This window comes from Centruroides vittatus, unplaced genomic scaffold (genome assembly GCF_030686945.1).
Source record: "Centruroides vittatus isolate TY-2023 unplaced genomic scaffold, ASM3068694v2 contig_846, whole genome shotgun sequence".
NCBI lineage: Eukaryota > Metazoa > Arthropoda > Arachnida > Scorpiones > Buthidae > Centruroides > Centruroides vittatus.
In genome coordinates, this window is record NW_027122551.1 from 850,559 (window position 1) to 877,078 (window position 26,520).

At 32.4% G+C, this 26,520-nt stretch overlaps 2 protein-coding genes across 3 annotated transcripts in view; one reads left to right on the plus strand and one right to left on the minus strand.

The window, feature by feature from the left end:
- The window catches only part of Pms2 (mismatch repair endonuclease PMS2), a 43,065-nt gene extending 41,545 nt beyond the window's left edge, over positions 1-1,520 (minus strand). The window contains exon 1 of the mRNA XM_067278968.1: positions 1,443-1,520. The gene's annotated coding sequence lies outside the window, so the exon portion shown is untranslated. The remainder of the gene's footprint in view (positions 1-1,442) is intronic.
- Positions 1,521-13,347: 11,827 nt separating this feature from the next.
- The window catches only part of lqf (epsin homolog lqf), a 60,457-nt gene continuing 47,284 nt past the window's right edge, over positions 13,348-26,520 (plus strand). For both annotated transcript variants that reach the window (XM_067278966.1, XM_067278967.1), the window contains exon 1: positions 13,348-13,510. The gene's annotated coding sequence lies outside the window, so the exon portion shown is untranslated. The remainder of the gene's footprint in view (positions 13,511-26,520) is intronic.

The following is a 26,520-nucleotide window of genomic DNA, read 5'->3' on the forward strand; positions in this document are numbered from 1 at the left end:
CATTTGTAATGAAATTGTGTTATAATGATGTATCCTTATGCTGTAATATTGTAATGAAGTTTTTATTTTTTTATTAATATTTCACTTAATATATCCAAGTTTTTGAATTCATCTAAAAATCTTCATAACTATCACGAAATAACTTTTTCAGTTAGATATTTAATAAAACAGTATGCTGTAAGAAATTATGCAGTTTATCATATGTTATTATCCTATGTATTTCAATGTTATGTTTGAAGCCAGAAACATTAAACAGCAGCTAAGAAGTGTTTCCAATACAGATTAAAGGTTTTGCATAGTTACTGTATCACAAATGATTTTCTAGTAAATGATTTCATTTGTGAAAAATCCTTATTTTTTTATGAATGCTATCATAGGAGCAAATGGCATGAAAGAGAATCTTCTAGCATTGAAAAGAATATATTTGGGAAGAGTGGAAGGAAAGCAAACCTGAGATAACCAAGGTAATTCTGGATGGAGCAAGTTGTTGAGCATTTGAATGAGAAAAATATTATGAGCATGAGATGTGAGAAAAGAGATATGCAGACACTCATATATCCAGGAGTGTCTGCAGAAATCTGATAAATGATGAGTGTATATGTATAGGTAAAATTGCAGCTCTAAATGAGTCATTGCAACCTCACCAGAGCTGTAAACCATGTCCATAAAAGTAAAAAATCCAAAGAAACCAATGGTCTATGTGTGACCCTTTGCAAGATATAGCCCCCTGAAATCGTCCTATCTGAAATTTTGAAAAAACCTTAAAATCGAGGTAAAATGTTACAAGGAAAACATCTGGAACTATTTCTCAAAACAATGTTAAAATCAACCATTTTCCACTTCACCAGAGACACCTAAAACTTCATAAAACACAAGAAATGCCATTGTACTGACTACTTCCGGGGCATAATCATAACACCGCCGCACGTTAATATAATGCATTCTATAATTAACCAGCATCCCAGATCCACTGCCATATCTGGCAAAAGTTCACACGTAGACCATCGGTTCCATTGACTTTTTACTTTTTCTCATAGTCTACAGCTCCAATAAGGTCCCAACTGCCTCATTCACAGCTGCAATTTTTACCAGCATTCATAATACGAAGTATTATGCAAGAAATGTAACATTTTTTTCAATGTAATGTACTTGATAAAAAACTTTATGATGCTCTTGGGAAGTCCTTCGGTAATATATACGTAATTATTTTTGTTTTCATTTAAAATGTATCTAAAATTTAATCGTAACTGTACCTGTAATATAATTATTTTATTTAAAGGAATCATCTCACTTCACGATTTTTTTAATAGAAAAACATTATTATTTCATAATAAAATTCTTATTTTTCAAAATCCAGCGTCGAAGCAAAACCTAAAATAGTAACTAAAACAGTCTAATGTAGAAATCCTTATCATAAATTTAAATTAAAATATTGAGCGTACCGACTGCCGAAATTAAAGTGTAAATAAGTATATTGGTTTCTAAACAATAAAAATTCTAAAATAGTGTCGACCACTCTTAAATCGTAAATAGCGCATTACATTCAGAACTCCCACCGTTTTCTCTTCATCAAATACAACACACGTGACACGTGGTTGCCAAATAACGTACAGTGATCGTTTTCAATTTACATTTTTTAAGAAATAAAATTAAAATACATTTTATTTAAATATTTGTACGTTTTCAAAGAATGGAATAATTTGAGTGCTGCGACAAAATTAAAATAATTTTTATTTGTATGACATTATTATTTTCGCCTACCTGTGGCTGAGTGGATTTTTTTTTCTAACTCTTTCTGCCTTGTGGGCACCAAGAGGACCTCTTTTAGCCAGCCCATTATGGGTTCGGCCAGGCCCACAATGGGGCGGCCGGGTAGTGAGGGACGAGGCGCGACCTATCCGGACGGACCACCCCAAAAAATTTCTGGGATTTTTCGACCCGTCCGAAATCGATCCCGAGACCCCCAGAGTAGTACGCTGCAGACTTAACTGCTCGGATGGCCGAGCGGTTAAAGTAGCAGCGTACCACTAAGGGCCAAGTTAATAAAACCGCTAAACACTGTTAGTTGGTCACAGTTTCGCACCTCGTCAACGAGTTTGCCACGTGGAGTTTTCCGGGTTTTCTTTAGTTACCCTAAATATGGGCCAGTTTACCTTAAAAGACCTCAGTGAGGTATTTTCCTGGACAGGTCGCCCATGTGTCGCGTTGCCGTAAACCAGGGGTCACCAAACTTTTATCACAGCGGGATGAATAATTGAGAGAGTGACGAGCGCGGGTAGCATAACCATTTTGTTCAATATAGTATACTAAATACACAAAAAATAAAGGCAACCGACATATTTATTTACCAACACGCAAACACAATGACTGCAGCAAGCTGGTAATAGCTTTTCTTAGAAACTTCGTTGCAGGTACTTACACAAAAAGCGCTCCGATATCCAAAGTGGCAAAAAGTCACCAAATTTTTTATCTTACTGATTTTCCTAAAAATTATATTACTGTCAAGTACAAAAATCAGATTAGACCTGTTTTGGCATTTATACTTACACTTATTTTAATTTTTTGTACATAGTAAGTTTACGATCTATGATATTTCCATATAAATAACTATATTTTAGCTCATTTATGACACAGTGCGGCAGCGGGTCGGATGAACTGACCCAGCAAACTGTAGTTTTGTGATCCCTGCGGTAAACGAAAAAGAATCGAAACTTTAACTATTAATGTCGATTAAAAATTAAGTTTTAAAATATGTTTTAAAGAATAAATGTATAATTTCTCTTTTTATTAAAGACGTAGAATTAATTTTATAAAAAGTTTAGTTTTGGTTTTATTCAATTACGGCAACGCGAGAGGCATATTCACGTCTCCCACATGGACGATCTACCTAGTGGAAATGCTTCCCGAGAAGTGTTTTGTGGGAGTTTGGCCCTATTTAGGTGTTACAAACGTGAAGAAAACCCGGAGAACCCCACGTGGCCAGCCCGTTGACGAGGCGCGAACTCACCACCAGGTACGTGTTTAGTGGTTTTATCAGGGTTTTATCGGTAGATTTTTACACGACTCCGACTCCGACTTTTTCTTACGATTCGATTTCGACTCCGACCAGGGGCGGACTTGTTAACAAAGTAGGCCCGAAAATTCTGACGTCATCACGTGATCTCAGAATATTAGCATCAATAAATATAGTTTTAATAAAGATAGAACGTAGAAACGTTTTTATTCCAAAGCTAAAACATTCCTCTAAGTAATGAGTCAATAGGATATTTTTTACTTTTCTGGCTGTTATATACCGTATTTTACGGACTATAAGACGCATTTTTTTCTTTGAAAAATTGCCTCCAAAATTCAGGTGCGTCTTATAGTCCATAGCGTCTTATAGGTATTTTTTTTTAAATTGCTTAAAAATTAAGGTGCGTCTTATAGTCCCTAGCGTCTTATAGTCCGTAAAATACGGTATAACAGAGGAAAAGGGTAGCGATCGGTCAAAAAATGATCCCACACCAAATTTTTGCATTTTTGAACTCAGGGCACCTCGAAATGTCGAGATTTGCAAAAGATTCGGGTTTTGTTTCTGTATGTACGAATGTCAGAATGTATGGAACGCACGATTATGAATCGGAGTCGGATGGTTTAACACAGGAGTTATTAAGTTGAACTGGTTGAACTAAATTGGTTGGTACACATTCTAACATCCGTTTGCACTTCTCTACGTTTCGAGGCTTCCCAAGTCCAAAAGAGTAAAAATCTGAGAAAGTCATTTTTTGACTGATCGTCATTCTTTTCCTTTGTTATAGGCTTTTACTGTATAACAGCCGGAAAAGCAATAATGACGACGATTCTGATTATTTTTTAACAAATACAAAATAAAACGATTTTAAAAAATTAATTAAACATTACAATTTGACACATCTACTGAATATATAAGTTCACATTTATTGACTTGTTTGATGACGGTATTGGTATTTGGTAAGCATGTATGAATAAAAATAGTAAATACATTCTTATACAGATAAATTAGTTTAATAAAAACGTTGTACAGTATATAATAGACGAGTATATTGCGTAATATATAAGTATACAGATACATTAAACTAAGTCAAGAATAAGAAATATAACATTTAGACTGGTAAAAAACAGGTTGCTTATTTTGCCATGTTGATTAATTTATTATTTTTCATCTCTGTTATAAACTGAATTACTCCTTACAAAAAAAAAAAAAAATCACATCTATTAAGTCAGCATTCACTGAAGCTCTTAAATCATATTTAATAATTTTAAGAGCGGAAAATAAACGCTCTGCTGAAACTTGGTTGGTGGCAATGCTGTGACAATCAATGTTGTATTTTGGATAATGACTGAATAGTGCAGTATTGACGTTTTAACATCCCAACTTGAAGAGTGGTCAATGTGAATTATTATTTCCAGTAAATAGTAAATATCATCTTCAAATTTTGTAAGATTTCCTTTTCTGTCTGTACTCATATTAGGACTCAAGCTTAATTTTGAGGGTAGAGACGAGTTTTATAAAGACAAAAAACTAGCAGATGAGCCAGATGTTGCTCACGCTAAAAGTAACGATAACGAAGATATTTAGATTATAGCCGATTTTACCCGTTTTCACTGGGTGCAAGAATTTGGTCCTCTCTTCCAAGACTAATTAGAGAATTTTTAGATGGGTCTAAAAGTATGTTCGATTTTTCACAAAAATGCAAAATACCGCATCTAAAATAGTACGCTAGAAACGGAGTTCTTCGGGGTAATCCTTAACCCTCTCCCTCTTCCCCCCGCGAGAGGAATTTCGTAAAATCCATTCTTAGTGTACATTCTTACGATGTATTTTAACTGTGTACCAAATTTCAACCCTTAACCGTTTGAACTCTGAGTTTATCATTATTATTATTATTATTATTATTAACCCATCTCAATTATATTATCAGATTGTGAATGCTTTTTTTTTTTTTTTTTTGTAACTCTTTCCGCCCTGTGGGCACTAAGAGGGCCTCTTATAGCAAGCCCATTATGGGTTCGGCCAGGCCCACAATGGGGCGGCTGGGTGGTGAGGGACGGGAACCGACGTATCCGGATGCACCACCCCCCGAAAAATTCCTGGGGATTTTTCGACCCGTCCGGATTCGATCCCGGGTCCCCCAGGGCGGCAGGCTGCGAACCTTGACCGCTCGGCCATCCGGCCGCTAGATTGTGAACGCTAATAACGAGTAAAATATTCATTAAGTCCGACCATACTGGAAATATGACAAATGACCCCTTCTATGTCTTTACCCTGTCGACCTTTAATAAAGAACCAAAATTTAATAGCATTAATCCATGAAAGTTGGGCAATTTATTTAAATTAACAACGCATCTCTTTGTTTATTTAAATTGGGCTGCAATTTGAAAAAAATTGTAGACCTATAAATTCCCACTGTCGTCCGTCCGTATGGCTGTCCTTCCTTAATCTCGAGAACGAGTTTGATACATGAAACTCAAGACCAAATATAGAAAGCTTAGGGGCGGCATGTCCCGATTAACTATACATCATTCAAAAAGTTCTCCCTCGAAAGGAGTTAGATAACGACCGGCAGGAGACGTTGATTATTATATTTACAGTATGAAAAATTATATTTTTTTTAGTGCCCTATCGGCCGCCAGCGTGCACGCACGCACTGCGTACCTATCAAAACCGGCCCAAGTCGTTCCAAGCGAGACTTTGTCGGTTTTCCATCCATCTTTCCTATCTGTTATATGTATAACCTTTGGCCCAAGTTTGGTTAGATTTGTTGAAATCCGGTCGTGTTAGAAATAATTGGCTGTTTACATCCTGAAACGCGTCCGTGAACAAAATGGTGTTCAATTTCTCACCGAAATAATATATTGTGTAAGAGATATGGTACATTGCAGACCAACTAAAAATAATTTATGTGCAAGTGTCCTGCGTACAATAAGAAACTGTTTATATGGAAGTGTCGCTACTTGTTATACTTTCAACACCTGGTATAACAAAGTGACGGCCGGATGTTTGAGTTGTTAAAGATTCAGTCTACCGCTCTGAAATCGATTTCGGGCTGTTGAAGAACCCGGGCGATCTGTACCTGGTGTGTCAAGACAGTCCGGCAGCCCAAATTGTGGATCTTCAGAAACCGACGATGGTTGGGTAAGATTAAAACGGCCCTCCATAAACAAAACAAAACAAAAGAAATCACCAGCTGCCATATTGCAAGTGTGATGAAATATACGATGAGCACGAAGATCTTTAATTGATGATCTTAGGTAAGAGTTAGCAATACTGAAATACGAGCGAGATTTGTGCGCAGATAATTTCTTACCATAATAAATTTACAGAGATTTAACAGAAAAATTCATCACAAAGCGATTATTGATGCGAATGTATGAAATTCCATTTAACGCCCTTTATACACACGCTACTGTGCCAAATTTTGTTTGTTAAACTATACTCATTCTGAGATATTGTTTAATAGTTCAGAACAGAATAAAGAAATTAAACAAATTAGACGCCAACATACGCGCGTGGACGCGCGAATTTTTCCCTTTATTTGACATCTTTTGGGTTTATAGGATCTCCAAACGTATAGATTTGCAAAAAACTCGGAGAGTCAAACGTGACACGATTCAAATACTTTTTCGTTTTTCATATACATAACAAGTTGGGAAAGTAAAAAGGAGTCGGAATCGGGGGATTTTTGACGACTCCGACTCCACAGCCCTGGATTTTATCCATTTGACCACTGGTAGGTATGTAAGTTAAAGAAAATTCGCCAAAAACTTCATATAAAATTAGTTTCGTTTACTAAAACTTTAATTAATTATAAAGTTTTCATTAAATTAAAATGATCATAAATGATTTAAAGTGAACGTAAATTAACTAGGTGGGTGCAGTAGCGTAATTAAGATCGATAGTTGGAGGGTTCAAATTAAAACGCCGAATCCTCGGTTCACTCTGTATAATATGGATGTTGCCACTAGCGCTGTAGATAAAAATCTTAGATATTGTATATTTCTGTACCGGTACATAAGTTCATTTAGGGACGCCCAAAAAAAAGTAACTTAGGCCGGACCCCAAGAAAGTAGGGGCCGTATATAATTTTTTTCGTTTACTTCAATTTACTTAAATATGATAATTTAATTTGCTATAGACCCCCAATATGTATTTTGTCTCAAGCCCCGTTATCTTCTGGGCGGCTCCTGCATTTGTCACATTCAAATGTTTTTCTTCACTTACTTATTTACAAATGTAAAGTACCCGGATCTATCTATTCCCTTTTTATGCTATTGGATGTAAGTACAATTTATTTGAAGTGTAAAAAAATTTTGAATAAAAAATTAAATTATTATTATAATACAAATCCTCGTTTTTAATGTTACGCCAGCTTATTGTACGAGCACGTCCATAATTTAATGTAAGTAACGAGCGAGTCATCGATATCAGAATCGTTAATCAACAAATTAGCTATTTAAATTAAATTATTAAGTAATTCAACGAAAGTTGCTTATTTTCGTTTGCCGCTTCTAAGAAAAAAGTGAACTTTTTAAAAAAATTTTGTAACCGACGACGAAATGTGACGACACCTCCTATTTTCAAAACCTTCCGGGAGAAAATAAGAATTCTTAGAAAATTCCTTGTTTTTTGTTTTTCGGCCTAAGGGTGTTTCGTTTTTTAAAAGTTCTGGGTGTACTATAGATTGCACCCTATGGAATTTCGGGACTTTGAGTATATATTTGAACTCAGGGGACCGAGACGAGTTCAACGATACCCTACTTTCGGACCGGAGAAAGTTATGATATTTACGATTTCTTGCCTTTCACAACGCATTCTACGCCATTTTAGTTTTCCACTAGGTGACGTTCGACTGTTCGTGCTCCTGACGGACCTCCCGGAGGGGGCCGCCGGCAGGCTGCTGGGTGTTTAACGTCACTAGTTATTAATTCACGTTAGTTATTGAACAAAATAAAAAAAAGAAAATGGCGCTCGATTGTTCGTGCAGTTTCTTGCCTTTCACAGTGCTTTTTTTTAATGTGGTTTGCAGACTTTACCGCAAGATGGCGGTACTAGCAACTACGGTGTCGTCTGCATGATAGAATTAAAAAAACTATGATAACTTTCTTAATTTTCGTCTCCGGTCTAAAAGTAGGGTATCATTGAAGTTGTCTCGATCCCCTGAGTTCAAATATATACTCAAAGTTCCGAAATTCCATAGGGTGTAATCTATAGTATCACCAAAGTTCTTTCTTCATTGTAAGCACCAAGAGAGCTTTTTTTTAAAAAAAAGTTCATTCATTATGAGTACGGCTAGGTCTACAATGGTGGTGGGGTGGTGAGGGACGATTCCAATATACTATACCAGACAGAACACTTTCTCCGAAAAATTCCGGAATGATTTTGACCCCAGGTCCACCAACGGAAGAACGCGATGGTGTAATAAGGCAGCATTTTTTCTAATAAATTCTTTCTAAAAGTACTTTGAATATTTTATCATAGAACAAAAACGTGCCAGGGTGCAAAGGCGCAAGAGGCTGCAGATAAATTTTAAAGACATAACAGTGCAAGTTTTTATTTCCATTATTATTTTTTGTACAATGAGGCTGCAATCGCAAAGCTAAGTTTATTATCTCTTTTCACCATCTGGCACTGATACTCTCTGATCTATTATCCACGCAAATTTAAATTTTTTCTTGCGTTTCTTTTGATATCTTCTTTTACTTTTACGGTAGAGTTTATTAAAGCGACCTCCAATAGAACTATCTTAATATTAAGTCTTGATTCTACTTGCAAGTTTCTTGAGGTAACCGCAAAGACGCAGAAGTATGTGATTGCAATCGGTGTTCCAAGTTTTACATAAATTTATAATAGCATAACGTAGAGTTTTTGATTATTATCTTCTAGGGCAGGCGAGCAGCTAAAGTTTTTTCTAAGATTCTTCTTTTGTAGTGTTGTATCAGATTATTGATTCTTTCCTGATCCATAGGTTGTAGCTTTAATGCTACATTTGGCGGGAGAAAAGCAGCACAAATTAAATACCTACCAATTTTGAATGTCACAAACAAAAAACTTCACGTTTTTCAGTGCAGAGTTTATCTAAATTAGGATGCCATTCAATACAGTTTTCTCGTCATTCAAACTTTCTTGTTGCTTCTGTACGTAATTGGTAAAAATTGTTTGCCGATACAGCAACTGAGATTCTTTGACTTGTCGATCACAAACAATTTCAATTTTTCGGTTACCACTCATGTTCGGCCCACCAAGCAGGTAAATATATCGTGCTTATTATCAAAGCACTTTTCTTCCTTACTTAAAAATCACTTAAAAAATAAAAATATCTTTTTCATGATAGGACATTAAAAATTTCGGTAAAAAATTATTTCTCTGGTCTTTAGTCTTAATTAATTAACATTTGCACTTTCAACACACGTAACTTTTTGAATAATTAAACTTATCGATCCGGCTCATACTACCGACAAAATTAGTGTGTCACAAAAATTCGGCAAAATAAAATGGATTTTCTCTAATGAATGGCCCGGAAATTGAGACATTTCTATTGAGAGCAGCTTCGTCTATATTTTTGCAAGTATAGGCTTTAAAATGTTTTCGATTATTATTATTAAGAAACCTAAACGATCTTCAGCTTTTCTCAAAATTTCTACACGATTTTTTCGAATCGTCGAACACGTGTTTGGAGGAATCACAAATTCTGTGGCAATCTCCTTTTTTAAAATACCTTTATCAATTTCACTTATCAAAAGCACTTTACCCGATAAGGACAGTGTGTTCAGCTTCTCTTTTTTCTTCACTCATATCAATGCGTATTATACTTTAAAATTTCTGAAATATACAGCCCGTTTGAGGACGATTGTCATTAGAGTGAATTGTAGAAACACGTCCTTGATTGTTAGAAATTTTTTATTCTCTACACTAAGTGCATGTAAAATTCTCAAAAACTTAGGGCACTAGAAAATGTGTCATCGTTTAGGACAGTGATGGCGAACCTTTTTGAGAAGTGGGTCAAATTTTGTTTATTATTTTTTTTAGAACTAGCTCGTGGGTCACTAAGTCAGTGGCGTCACTTGGAAAGGAAAAGGGAAGGATAGTTAAAAACTATCTTTTTTTGTTTTTTTTGTTCTTACTTTTAAAATCCTCTAAAAAGTTTACGTTTCTTTTTTGTTTTACAACTGTCGTGTTACAAGTTTGATATTATTTACCGTCCTGGTAGTCGAAATACCGTTGCTGATGCTCTATCAAGAATTTGCTGTGCTCTTCCTGATTTGAAGAGACTCTCTGTTCTCCATAACTCTCTCTACCACCCAGGAGTAACTCGTTTTTATCATTGGATGCATAGTAAGAACTTGCCATTTTCTTTGGAGGAAATAAAAAAAAATTAGAGAGGTTGAGGCCGAAGTTTTAAACGCGAAAACGTGTACGTCGGACGTTCAGCGCTGCTTTCCTGTAAGCCTAGAAGTTTGACAATGGTGTTTGGAAAGTCAGTGGAATCATGCTCGACATTCCAAACGCCATTGTCAAACTTCTAGGCTTACAGGAAGGCGGCGCTGAACGTCCGACGTACACGTTTTCGCGTTTAAAACTTCGGCCTCAACCTCGCTATTAACTGCTTCTTCTCCTACCTGTGCGGAATTAAAACCAAAATTTCTTGCTCTTTCAAACCACCTTATTAAAGCCACGTCTCCCTTTGAACGTTCAGACATCGACTTTAAAGGTCCTCTTCCTTCCAACTCGAGTAACCGTTACCTTCTGACAGTAATAGATGAATATTCAAGATTTCCATTTGCGTTCCCCTGCCTAGACGTCAGCAGTAGTACTGTTATTAAGTGCCTTCATCAGCTGTTTTCGATCTTTGGAGCCCCATCATATATACATTCAGATAGAGGAGCTGCATTCTTATCTCGTGAACTTCGTTCCTTCCTCACCTCTATTGATGTTGCTTCTAGTTTCTCCACACCCTAGGGTAATGGTCTCGTCGAGCGTTATAACGGTATTATTTGTAAGACATTTGTAATCCTTATTTGTAATCCTTGGCTCTCCGCTCGTTTAATCGAAGTATTGATCAGTGGGAAGATGTACTAGGCGATGCATTACATGCTGTTGCCTATGCCTATGCACTGCTACAAATTCTACGTCTCATGAAAGATTTTACAGACTCCCCCGGAAGACAGGAACGGTATTGGCCTTCCCACTTGGTTGCTATTACCGGGACCTTTTTTTTTTTTTTTTTTAACTCTTTCCGCCCTGTGGGCACTAAGAAGGCCTCTTTTAGTAGGCCCATTATGGGTTCGGCCAGGCCCACAATGGGGCGACCGGGTGGTGAGGGACGGGGCCCGACATATCCGAACGGACCACCCCCCGAAAAATTCCTGGGGATTATTCGACCCGTTCGGATTCGATCCCGGGTCCCCCAGAGCGGTAGGCTGCCACCTTTACCGCTCGGCCATCCGGCCGTCATTACCGGGACCTGTCCTTCTACGTTCACATAACCTCGCCAATAAATATGCCCCTCTAGTAAAGGAAGTCCAGTTATTGGAGGTTAATCCTAAGTACGCTCACATTCAGTATCCCGATGGGCGGACATCGACAGTGTCCCTAAGGCACATAGCGCCTCGAGGCGAACCTTTGCCTGAATCCTCGAAAAATGGCACGGGCTTCTCTAATATTTCAGCCAAGATTCCTGATCAAGCTAGCTCTGATATTCAGGCAACGTCTCCTCTACCTTGTGAGAGCGATTCGTATCCCTCCCATGTCGAAGAAAAAAATATTTTCTCATCCCCATCAGAAGTAATCGGGTCGCCTTGGCCTGCAAGGCAGCGCCGTCAGCCCAGTTATTTGAAGGACTATATTACGTAATGTAAGTGGGGGAGAATGTAGTAGTGTCACAGTGTGGCAACCCTTCTCCTTACAGTAGTTAGTCTCTTGGACTGATAGCACTGTTTCTCGCTGCATTTGAATTTGTAACAATCGTGCGTTTTAGACACGAATAAAACTTTTTGTTAAGGTAACATCTTTGTCTCTTTATACTACATCATGAAAAAAATTCCTGAAGTTTCTTGCCCGGATTCAATCGACGGCCTGATGGTGAGAATCGAAAAACTCAGAAATTTTTTCGAAAGTGGTCTATCCCGGATATGACGGGCCCAGTCTTCCATACCCGGCAGTCTAACTACAAACCTGGCCGAACTTACACAAGGTTTAATAAAAACATCCTTTTAGTACACACAAGATGAAAAAAGCAAAGAAAAAGTAATAATTAGCCCAAATTTGCTTGGGGGTCCCCCAGACTGACGGCATTACACCATCGTTAATAGCCACTAAAATTATAGATTTTTAGAGCTTATGTCATTATTTCAAATTAAACCTCTATCAGAAATTTCATAATCAGTCTTTTCTTTTGATTTTTTGTAAAGAAGAATCTAACATTTAGACTCTACTCGGTGTTTCCACATTGCAATTTAGAGATATTAAAAACGAGACTAAATAAAAGTATAAATTAGTTCATTTAATCTCTGGACAAACTGTAAACTGATGTATATTTTCTCATACATTACAGTCGCCATAAACTGAAATTCCGAGGGTTATATGCTCCAGATACTATAAAAATCTTGTCGATTTGCGTAATGCTCCGTAGACACATGGAAATTTTTTTTTGGGGAAATATAGCTAGAGATATTTGATGCGTGAAAAAATAAATTAGAGTCAATAAACAAATAATACATTTTCAATATATCACTTGAGAAAATGCCTGTAAATATATTTGTATTTATCTAGTACATTTTTATTTGCGTATTAAAGATGCGGTACCAAACTTTGATATCAGAAAGGTTAACGATTTCAGCACGAGAAACGAAACGTTTTGGCCGACTGCCAGTTACGTATCTGTTTTATTTAGACGGATTATATTATAATATTTAACAGAAACGAATATTATAAAAAACACATATTTAAACCCAATAAACAGAGTATTATCTTTATTTCGTCTCTTTTATTACATATAATAAACATGGCTTATACATATGTAGCGACGTGTTGAATTTAGCCGATTTCTTACATGGCAAAATATTTTAGCAAATTTTAAACGTTCCAGGTAAATATATGGATTATATTTATTAAACACCGCTTATACATCTAGATTTAATTATCGATAATGTCGAATTGAGTGTAGATGCTTTAACCCGAGCGCTTTTGATTTGTTAAAAAAGTGATATTTAATAAAATAAATGAATGCTTATTATTAATTGATCGTAGTTTAAAATTAAACCTTGTGTAAATTTGATTTTGTTTTCGCATCTCCTGACGATGACGTTGTTTGATTTTTGCAATGTCATTATTGACCGCTAGAGGTCGACATTTCATCATGTACGGTCCTCTTTGTAATCAGTGATACAGTTGACGAATTTCCTGTCTACTTATTGTTAATTTCAATACTTTTGCTAGAGAAAATATTAATTGAATCGCATAACTTTAATGATAATCTATGGTACTTTGTCTCTGGTGAGTTTAACTTTCCGTATATAAAATTTTTTTTTTTATCTTGACGTAATTCGTATTTGTCACTTATATCGATGTCAACTTTCATATATATTCATTTAAAATAATATGGAAATATTAATGAGACTCGATCGATTTATCTCGTTCAAGTCTGTCGGACTTGTTATACATAAATCTTCACTTGAGTTTTTAACTCGTCTAATGACGTAGACATGTGCGTTTGGGTGAATTCTCGGATTTGTTTCACAATTAATTCTATTTCACTTGGTTAATTCGTGTCAATTCTTAAGAAATGGAATGCGAAATGACTCAAACTTTACCATATTCAATAAAATTAGGTTATATAGGTTACACGGTATTTCACATCCTCCAAGGTTATTACTGTGATATTAGTATTGAACAGAAATTGATTGGCACTCTACAATACTACTGTTACATGTTACTTATATATTACTACATACTTTCCAATATAATTGTTTGTAATAGTTAAAAATTTCCAATTTATGTGTGTAAATAATAGTGTCTTGTTTATTTTTACTAAGTTAAGGAATTTAGAAATTGCTAAGTTCAATCTCTATATATTTATTTATATACATATTATATACTAAAAGTGATTTCCACTCCCATGAAACTTTTAAATATTTTAAAAGGCCGGTATTTAATTCTTCAGTCTTCTTGTTTTGTACCTGGGATCGTTTAATGTGTGTTGAATTTCAAATATAAATGAATAATAAAATAAAATATTTGATGTTTATCTGCATTTTGGATGTTTATAAATTTGTATAAATAATAGCAATGTATCAAAACATAAAAAAAGGCTTGTTTTATAGATGTTGAGTTTAATTAGTAGACATTTATAGAAGGAGGATTGTGTTGCTGAGTTCCTAGAAGAAAATAACAAAAACTGTGTCTGAGGTAAAGAGCAGTTTAGATGTTCATTCAAAAAAGTTTTCCAGTGTTTAATGTTAGTATATGGAAAATCTTTGAAAATATCTTTACATATTTATCTTTTGAGATTTGTCTGATGAGCATATTTTTTAAAATTTATTTTTCAAAAGAATGTAGTTATGCTGCAGCCAGTTATAAAAATTGAATGTGCGGCAATATCTGTCGGATGTTTCGAAGGTCGGATGACCGAAGTTAAGAAAAAGTTTTTTCGAAAAAACTATTAAACTTTGCAAAGCATAGAAACAATAAAAGAAATGAAAAAATATAATTGTAACAGACTTGATAGTAAGATTGTATTGAAACATATTAAATTATTGAATTTAGACTGGTTTAAGTTTCGTATGATGAAGTGATTAAAAAAAATTTGAAAATTGACCAAAGCTGAAGTATTATTGATATAACGAGTGTGAAACAAGAAACAATGCTATATAAATAGCAATATAAGAATGTGGAAATAAGCTAAAGAATCATAAAACTGATCTTATAAGAGTATTGATTTATGTAATATTTTATAAAATTATCATCTAGAATCTATCAAGAAATTCTTTGACAGGAAAACCAATCATTGTGAGTTAGGCAAAATTTAGAACTGAAAACAAAAAGATCACTCAAGTTCAGTATTTATTATAAAATCTTGATTTGTGAATTTAAATTAAAAATAGAATCATTAAGTTTCAATTCCAATTTACAGTATAATATCTCAAGTATTCTGATAGAGATAATTTTTTACTTTTTGGTATTAAATGTTTTCCAATTCCATTTGACTCATCTTCAAATACAGTTTTCTAAGCTTAAATGAACTTAAGTTAACCCTTTCCATGCTGGCGATCTACGGCAAGTAATTGAGTGGAATTCGTCATGCGGCGCATTTTTTGCAGTTTTTGGATAATTTTTAAACGCGATATTTTGCTTTAAAATCGCGCTATGTTTAATCTGTTTTTTGCGTTTGACTAAGAACATATTACAGTTTACGATTGTTTAATTTTTAGTTTAATAGAAATTTAAAATAATAATAAAATTTGAAGCTTACAAACAAAAGAAAAAAATTATTAATTTACAGAAAATCGCTAAACTTTGTACATTTGTTAGTTAGATACATCTGTCTTCTTTTAAATAAAAGAAACCGCAGCTCTCTAGCTAGAGCGGGGGAGAAGTTATTGCCATTATTTACACTATGTCTCTAATTACTTGGCAGGGAGAGAGTCCATTTTACCGAAATATTTATGGCCCAGGGATGGTCACAAAACACTTTTTGGCTTAAACAAAGTCAATCGACCTACAGAATAGCAAATCAAAGCTAAGATCGCTGGAAAATCGAATATAACGCAAAATAATCAAATTTTTTGATTAATTACGCCGAAAGGCGTATGCCGCATCACAAATTAACGGCAAGTCACGTGACATATATGCCTAAAGGCGTATAACCGCATGGAAAGGGTTAAGACATTCAAATTTTTAAATAAATTCTTGTGTTAAAATGACTAATGTTTTTTTTGTTTTTTCCAGCATGTAAAGTTGCATGTTCTAATATTTTGAAATTCCACAGATGTTGGTTATGTTCTGTTAAATTTTGAAACTTATACCTGCAGATGAGTCAAATATATTCAATATTTTTGAAAGGTGATCTAATAATTTTGATTTTGTAGTTTTGATTGCATATAACTATTTTCACTTACATTTTACAAATTTCCTTTATTTTTTTCTTAAAATTCAATATTTATTTAACAGAAAAAATTCACACAATAGAATTTTAATGTATTTTAACAGTACAAAGAAATTTATTTCACTTGTATGTATGAGACTAAAATTTGACCAGCAAAATTTCTTGACAAAAGTATTAGATTATGTGAAATATATCCAAGAATATTTTACAATAAAACTTGATAATTAATAGAAAAATTGAAATGTTCTAACATGTTAAAAGTAAGTAACTAAGTAAACTACAATTGTATAATAGCATAATAGCATAATAGGTCATAATAAGAATCCAGGAAAATATTTAAAACTTTGAATATCATTATTCAAACAAAACATGTCTCAGAAGAATTGCTACACTACTAAATATGAAGTCCAAAACATTATTAGGAAATTTAAGTTATCTAGATATGTTGAAAATCAATATTGTTCTGGCAGAATCATCAAAATTAGAAGAGAAACCCTCCATGAAATATGCAAATCCAAGCAGAATTCTTCTGCAAATGAAACTGTAAAAGAGTGGGAGAAATTTAAAATCAACTTTTTTTTAAGAATAATTATTAGACACTTGACTTCTGTGTGTTACTATTCCAGAAAAGCAAAAACTAAACAATGATTATACCTAAACAGACGAAACTGACCAAATTGGACCAAAAAATATAGATTGGAAACCTGATGATTGGAAGAAGGTAGTTTTCTCAAATGAAAGTCAGATTTCTTTGGAATATTGTGACAAATCTGCATAAAAGAGTGGAGGCAATCAGAAGAAAAGTTTAAAGCATGCCTAAAATCAAATGTGAAATTTCCACTTACAATAATGATTTGGAATTGTATGTCAGCAAGTGGAGGAGTCAAAGTTTGCATTTGCAATAGTACTGTAAATAGTGAAATATATCAAGATATTTTAAATTACTTTTTGATTCCATCTATTGAGGAAATACTTGGAGACAGGGAATGTTTCTTTTCTAAGATGACATTGCTGCTTGTTACTGGAGCAAAACAATTAGAGAATGGCTGTTATAAAACAATGTCATGTCTATAGACTTGCCTTCAAACAGTTCTGATATGAATCCAACTGAAAATTTGTTGTATTTAATGACAAAAAAAATATATAAAACAGAACCATACAACAAGAAGTTTAAATTGGCTATAAACAAATGATGTAATAAAAGTGTGCCAAATGAGTGTCAGCATCTTGTAGATCAAATGCCAAAACAAACTGCAGCTTTAATAAAAGTAAAAAATGGTCCGACAAGATTTTAAACAATTCTGGTCTAGAACTTCCTATCAACGAATTTTGCTGGTCTAAGTTTTGTCTTGCATATGCAAATGAAATAAATGCTTTTGTAAAGTCAAAACATATTAATATTCTATTGTGACTTCTTTTCTGTTAAATAAATATTGAATTTTAAGAAACAAAAATAAATAAAGGCAATTTGTAAAATGCAACAGAAAATAGTTATAAGCAATCAAAACTACAAAATCAATATTTTTCAAGGGTGGTCTAATATTTTTGGCAGGGAGTTGTAATACCAAAAATAAAAATGACCTTTATCATAATGTTATAAAAATAAAAAATACATATAATGAAATGGATAAGTACAAAATAAACTGACATTAGGTAAAGGTTCAGAAAGTAATATTTTCAGGTAATCCAATACAAAATATTTTTTTTGGAGAGAGAATTTTAAAAGAACACTAATATTTTTTTTGGATGTACTGTACATCCATCATACAGAGTTAGAAAGAAAGATCTTAGAGAAGTTAAATGACAAATTTATATTGACTAATATCTCATAGTGAGATGAATAAAATACTAGATAAAATATTAGAATATCTTGGCAACTGCTTATGTTTTGATATATATTGGAAAGTTAACATTGAAAATGAATGTTAACTTTATTATATGTATCAGGTAAGAAATGGCTGCAGTGATGCCCTTGTTTTATGTTTTGTTCATCTCAATTTAAGACAAAAATTGTTGCCTAATTTTTGAATTTCTTTGATCCTATTATCTGGTTGATTTCTGAATTTAGGTGTGTACTTCAAAAATGCAAGAGTGTTATCAAAAACATTTGCCCTAGCCTTCATTTAAAGGCCTTTTTATCAGCACAAAGTTTTTGTTGAATTCAGTCATTTTCATTCATTAAAAGTCTTTTCTATCATTATCATAACAAATATAAAAAAAGGTCAAAAACTGAGTTTTACTAATTTTTATTTTTAAAATAATAGATTTTTTCTATTTTTAGTAGCTCCATTATTTTCTTTTAAAATTATCAAAGATGAAGAATTATGAAGCTGTTGAGTAGAGTAGAATATTTCTAAAAATACTTCAGAATAAAAGAATTAATAGCAGTTTCCAGAAATTTAAATTGTTTGCATTTATTAATTTTTAATTCTGTTTAAATTACTTTAAAAGTTAAAAGTTTTTCTTCAGTTATATATATATACATACACACAATATATATGCATATACAGTAGGATCTTGTTTTTATGCAAGATTGACATAAACAAATTTATGTTTTCAAGGATGTTGAATGGTTAATTTTTGGATAAATAGGTAATTCTGATTATTATGCACTGACTATTTTCACTATAAAATTTATTGTGGAGCAAAATTAATGGTATAAAAATTAAAACAATTTCCTACAGTATTTTTGTGAAAAAAATTATTGAGATGAAAAAAAGTAGAAGGTTGTAATGCATACATAAAGAAAGCAGAGAAAGTTGTCCATGTACAATATGCAAGTTGTGTAAAACTAAAACTTTTGATACTATGTAGCAAAAACTTTATATCAGATCAAATTATAAAAAGATTGTTTGTTTAAATATCAAATGATGATAATGTGATTACAAATGATGATGTGATGTGTGTGTAGAAAAAATGTCTGCCATGCATATTAAGTATGTATTTCTTCCCTAAAGTTTATATAATTCTCCTTTGCTTCTGCCTTAAAAATTTCTAGTGCTTCCCAGGCTGTGATGTTACTACATTGTCATTCAGTCCAATGAGAGTGATGTTCAGATCTGCATGCATGCCACTCCAATCTATAGAAAGTTTATGATATTCTTTATCAATAAAAGGTCTTATTAAATAACTTGTATGAGGTGCAGTCAAAAAGTTCAAAGATTGGTGACATGGCATTACAGTGGGCCATGTGCTGAACTTGTGTGAACCAAGATGTGTAATCATTATTTAGTTTCCTGCCAAATTTTTATACCATTATCATATGCAGTTTTTGTTTCTTGCTATTTAGTTAAGATCTGTGTTCTCATGGATTTGTGATTTTCATTGCTTTATAAAATGAACTATTTTAAGTGTGAAATTTTATTTTCAACTTAGCAAGCCTGTAACAGAAAAGAAAGTGATTACAGGAGACAAAACACAAATTTATGGCTATGAGATCAAAAAACAATTGAATCAGTAGAAAAATTCTGGCTCACCCAGACCAAAGAGTAAGTGAAGTTCAATCTCAAGAACTGTCATTGTGTTTTTTTTTATAGGGAGTGTGGTATTCCCTGATAATTTGTTCTACAAAGTCAAACTTTGAATAAAAATTTTTATATGGATGCTTTGAGATGTTTGTTTGAAAATGTCAGACAAAAAAGACAAGATCTTTGGAAAGCTCAGAACTGATGGTTTAGTCATGACAATGCTCCTGCTCACACAGCTATCCCTATTCAACAATTTCTTGCCAAAAATGTCTGGGGGGGTTATTTTTTGACTGATTGCCATACTTTTTCCTCTATTATATATAACAGCCAGGAAAGTAAATAAAATAACCATAGTACACCACTCTCCTTATTCAGCAAACTTGGCATTGTGAGACTTTTTTCTATTTCCACAGCTTAAAAGTGCTGAATGGTCAGCAATTTGAGAATATTGATGGCTTTCAAACTGAATGACAGTGAGTGCTTAACAACCTTACCCAAAAAAGTTCCAGAAATGTTTTGAAAACTGGGAGATGCACTGGAATCTATGTATAGCTGCAGAAAGAACTTACTTTGAAGAAGACAAATTCTCAAATTATGTACAGTACATCAGACATGTTTTATTGGACCAATCCCATAACTTTTTGACTACACCTCATATACTGAAGAAGAAACATTATACATTGTGGTGTTTCTATTTTATGTTATTCTTCTAAAGACTGGAGATTATAACTGTAAAAAATTATTTACAAAATTTTTTAGTTTTATTTTAATTTGAATGGGTATTAAAATTTTTGTTTTTAAATTAGTTTAAGATGTATTTGACTGGATTGTTGCCTATTTCCAGATTTCATAAAGTTGATATAATTTTTACTTTTCTAGCTGCTATATGTAATATAACAGAGGCCTAGAAAGTAGGCCTATTGTAAATTGGTAAAAAAAATGATCTCTCAAGATTTTTACATTTTTGGTCTTGGGTCCTTTTAGTGTTTAAATGCAAAAAAATTTAGGGTTTTTTTTGTTTGTGTGGGTCATAATTTTGTTCATTCATTTTAAAGCTTAATAACTCCTGTGTTTGTTTTTGTTGAAAATTTATGAAATTTTGCAAGGAGGTTTGAGTATTAGGGGATTTATGCTATTAAATTTTGGTGGTTAAAGGTCAAGGGGATGGGGAGACAGAGGAGAGATTACATGTCTTGAGAGTGGTCAGATTTGATAAAGATTTTACTCAAAATTAGCATTTACAATTTTTTTTATAAAACTAGTCTATGCTTTCAAAATTAAACTTTTTGCCATTTTATAATTAATTATATAAAAAGTTTTTAATAAAATATAATAGATGGCATCCCCCACACAGTTTTAAATAATATTACCAGGAAAGTTGCTCATCTTTTTGCAGGATTTTTTTTTGTTTGTAGATAACTATATTTTCACAGCATTAATGAATTATGTCAAATTGTGAAATCCTGGCAATAATGACAATATTTCTTCAGTTAAATTACATTATAGTTATGAGATCTTTAACTTAAATCTAATTTTTCATTTACTCATAGTGAGAATATGAAAATTGCTTGTTTGTTCTTCCAAAACAAGTTAAAATTTTTAGTAAATGACTAATTTTTCAATCATTTTAAAATTCAATAGAATAATTTCAATCCAAAATATCTGGAAATATTGATAGAGAGCAGAAAGTTACAACCAAAATATGTTAAAAAATGTTGATATTTTTTTAGCCCTTTTTTTTTTTTTTGTTGCACACTGGTCATTGGTTCATAGGGTACATTATTTCTTTTTCTAATTGATTAGAAAACAGCTGAGAAGTTAGTTTAGATTAAATCTCAGTTGAATCAAGCTTACATTTATTCTACATGAGAAATAATTAGTAACAAACAGGAAATGCCTTATCATATTTATTATTTATTTTGGATTAAAAAAAAATAGTTAAGCAAAAGCATTAAATAAAAGTTTATGCTTTTAACATTAGAATGATAAACGTTTTTAATTTACCTAGAACATCATCTAGCAGTCAAAGTGAATGTCACTTTCTCTTTTCCTTTATGACATATTTATAGTAAATTAAATTACTGTTTTTTAAATACAAATTTGAAATGCATAAATTAAGTTATTTATTTAAATCTTTTAATATATATAATTTAATACATGACAATAAAAACAGGATTTTCTATAAAATTTTATAACTAATTATAAGTGACTGTACACAATTTTTCTTTTTGGATGCATACTGCATCTAATATTGTTTTTTAACCTCTGAAATTTCTACAAAATGCTTTTTTCAACCAGAACAAAAATTGTTTTTTATTACAGTATTTTATTGAAACCTAATATTAGAATCTCTTGGAGTTTGTAATGGGGTTTGTTTGCTCAGCTACTGAAGTATAGGGTTATCTTTTGTTGAACATGCTTGTGCCTAAATTTGTCAAAAAACTAGTAAAAGATTATGCCTACTTACATTTTGTCTGGTAACTTCTTTATATATTATTTACTCATTGGTTTCTACTAGGTCTAATACATTAAGAAAATACATGAACCAACCATCTCTTGCAAGCTGTTCTAACAATATACTTGTGATCAGTCTGGCCTGCAATATTGATATCATATTTTGTTGACTTGTAAAGTAGTACTGTTTCAGGTCATTATCAGGACTGCAATATAGTATAATAAAATCACAACTGATACTTTGGTTTTATATCCACAGTATTTGTCTTTAAATGTCATTATTAAAGAAACAATAATGTTAAATGGGCATTTGTGGTATCGACATTTATGTAAACATCATTTAATACGATATAGCCATGATTAAAAATTCAGTATCACAAAACTAAGGTTATTTTATATCAGACACTTGCTGATAGAAGAATAGAAGATAGAGATTGCATGACTTGTATATGTTCAGTATAAGCCCAGACTTTTCAGTACTTGTTATAGGATTTCTCATTTCCTGGTCTTTTGCTTATCCCGGGATTTCGGGAAAAAGTGAATTGTTTCCCAGGAAATCCCAGGATATAATTAATTATTTTTAAAATATAAAAAAATATCTTGAAATTGAATGATATAGCGTACATCTCGGCGGATAAGACAAGGTATAAATTTTCGTCGAAGTTTTATAGTTTTAGCATATATCTGTCCTATAAGATGATTTCCAAACTATCAATGGCCTATGAATTTAGTTTAGATCAGTGATCATCATCTGAATAATAATACTGTATAACGTATACGGAATTATAAACAGAATATGTAATTTTTCAAATCAACAAATTTATTTTTTTGCATCTGGCAGCACTGCCTTGTGATTGTTGCAAGCATTTGCACTGATTCCGCATTCGGGTAATGACCTTGACTGTTTACAAAAACATCGTATGGGCTATTCTATTTTGTGCACATACCCTACTCTCTACTAGTAAATAATTAGTTTGTCCGTTTTTTATAATGGTTTTAATTTATTTAAATTTCAATCTAATATTTTGTATCTGTCCTATAAGACAACCCTGGATTTTTGGGGCCTTTTTTTATGATTCAACTATCATCTTATCCGCCAAGATATACGATAATTATTTTTCATTTTTAAAAGTAATTTAATATGTTCTGCAACCTCCAAAATCGTAATATTAATAATGCTGTGTAAAATATATAATAAAATTACTTTTGAATTACTTAGAAATTTTTACAAATAAAAAAAATTTATTAAAGTTTATTGGAAACTGCTTACAAAAAAAAAATGCTTTTTGAATTGAGTTGCAAATTTAAAGAAAAAATGAACTTAGATCAAACTTGTAACTTAGGAGGCAAAGGAAAAAGTATTATAAAGAGATTTTTCCATTTGTTGGAAATTGCTGTATGGAATTTCTTTATTTTCTGTAGTATATACCAGGAGTTCCCAATCTTTTTTATACTGTGACTCTCTTTACAGACTGTAATATTTTTGCAATGCCCTTCTAAAAGAAGATACTTGTGTGTACCTCTAGCAGACATTAAAATTACTTTATTATTCAAAGAAAACTCCAAAGAATATAGATTCTTAATAATTATTATTGATCAGAAAACATAACAGTACAATTAATGAGAAGGATGAGCTTGCTTTTCTGAGCATAACTTCTCAAATCAGGGCTGAAGTTTTGAAATTACTAGTCTCATTTCTTTTTCTGAATTTATTTGTGACCTGTATTTCATATAAATAACATTGCTAGACCCAATATACTATAAGCTAGACTTCAACCAAATGCCAAATTCTATCGGGCTAGATATGGCTAAATACTAAATAAATTATGCAACCAATTCGGCACTATGGGAAAGCATTAGGTGCCATCTCTTATTAAATTTAATAATTATAATATTTAATTAGTTTGCATCTGCACGGTAAGTAGGAGTTGTGGGTTCAAGTCCCGCTCCGGGCTGATTTTTTCCCCCCCCTTCTTCCAGTAGTTCTAAATTATTTAAATTAATTAATTAAATATAATTATTAAATTTAATAAGAGATGGTGCCTAACACTTCCTTCTAGTGCCAAATTGGTTGCATAATTTATTTAGTATTTATCCATATCTAGTCCAATAGAATTTGGCATTTGGTTGGAGTCTGACCTGTATTCCGACTTGATTACTGCAACTGCAGAAAAGCCAGTTTCACACAAGTATGATGTAGCAAACGGTAAAAGAATTTTCAAAACTGTAGTACTGATAGTAGGATATTCTTGAGATACATTACTCCAAAATTCAAATAGTTTGTCTTCATCGAATTGTAGTTTTAGGCTTGTATCACAAGATAGTTCTAACAGCTGTTCTTTCTTGACTGTTGAAAGTGTAGATGGGGTGGGGTTGATTGAAATGGGTCTCTAATCCAGTTGTATTGATCTAGATTCTTTGGAAAATATTTATCAAAATGGGTGCTTATATGTTGATAATGATAAGTTTGGATAAATATCAATTGCAAACTTGGTTCTAGATTTTGAATAGATTTTTCTTGCAGAAAGCCATTTAAAACAGGAAAACAGTCACTATTTCCTTGCTCTTCTTCTATTTTTCTTTTCCACAACAGCAACTTATTTTTAAACACTGCAATTTTATCAGCCAGTTGCAGAATATGCATTTCATTTCCTTGCAGTGATTTATTAAGGACATTTCATTTCTCAAATATGTTGCAAAGATATGCCAGTTTTATTAAGAAGTCAGTATCTTTAAACTTTTTGTGTCACGATGTACTGTACACATACTTGAAATAAGCTAAACCAAATATATTATCTGTACATTGTGCATTTGCCGACACCATTTAGTCACCAAAAATCTTAGTGAATGCTTGCATGGCTCACTAGATTACGTCATTCAGGCAGTTAATAAAATCAAAAGGAATGCCTTAAATGATAGATTATTTGCTCAACTTTGTTTAGAAAATGAAGATGATTATATTTGTTTACTACTTAACATGGAAGTTTGTTGGTTATCTAAAGGTGCATGTTTGGATCGATTTTATGCACTCTTTGATTCAGTGTTGAAATTCCTGGACAGCAAAGACAATGATTTGCAGTTCAATTTAATTCAAAAAAATGACATAGCATGTATGACTGACTTATTTGCCAAATTTAACAAAACCAATTTGAAGTTACAAGGTGATCAATTAAATTTAATCAAAACTAAAAGTATAATATCTGCATTTGTTGCAAAACTGTTTTTATACAAACAAAACTTGGGGAGAGGAGAATGCTCTCCGTTTCCAAATCTTTCAAAATTGCAAAAACGAGATGATGATTTGCTTGTTTATTGTCAACATTTAACAGCTCTCCATTCTGACCTCAGCCAAAGATTTGAAGATATTCTTCACTTTGGCATCCCCTGATTGGGTGTTTGGACCCTTTTGCAAGTAGACCCACAAACTCAGATGAAGCCATACTAATACAGGAGGAACTTATTGAATTATCCACAAATGAGGAGCTGAAACCAATGTTTGAACAAGGATACCACAAATTCTGGTTACAAAAACAGATACCAATTTTATATCCTGCATTATGGGTCACTGTACAGAAGCTGTTGATTGCTTTCCCATCTTCCTATTTAGTAGAATGTGGATTTAGTGCAGTTATGAACCTCATCACGAAAAAAAGAAATTGACTGCAAATTAGTACTTGTGGAGACTTACAAATGTTACTCACAAACATAGAGCCGAACATAAATAATCTCATATCATCCCATCAGATTCACTCATCTCATTAAAAAATAATGTGTGTTTGTATTTTAAAACAAAATTTATAATTTGAATAAATACTACTTTAAATATAAAAATGTTTTATTTATATTTTATTTTTATGTCACCATTCACCATCCAAGACATCAAAGTTAAATTTGAAATTTTGCTATAATGTAGTTGTATAGAGTTATTTCACTCGGGGTTCATGGTCAGGTTTTTGCTATGAGAAGGGTCCGTGGGTATAATAAGTTTGGGAACCATTGCTCTAAAACAAATTTTTGATTAATAACATATTTTTACTTTTTATACATACAAAGATTTTATGGTAAAAATAAAAAAAATGAATATATTACTGATATTTCTGATTGAGATTTACAAAAAAGCCTAGATGATACTTTGTAAAAAAAAAACCTTTGTTTAACTAAAATTAATATTAATGGGTAATATAGTACTTTTAATTGTGATTTTTAGTTAATTATTGATCAGAAATATTATTGATTACTTCAAATATGTTTGTTAATTTGAATATCTTCTCTTAGTAACAAAAAAGAATAGTATACTTTTGCTAACTTCTGGAACCTAACCCTGTGTTTTGCACTAGTCCAGGGGTTGACAGTCTGTGGCTTCAGAGCCGCATGCTTTTAATGTATAATTGTGGCTCTTTTTAAGTTAGTAAATAATATATATATAACAAAATTAAATTTTAAATTTAAGTAAAAGAAAAAGATAACTCATGAACATCACT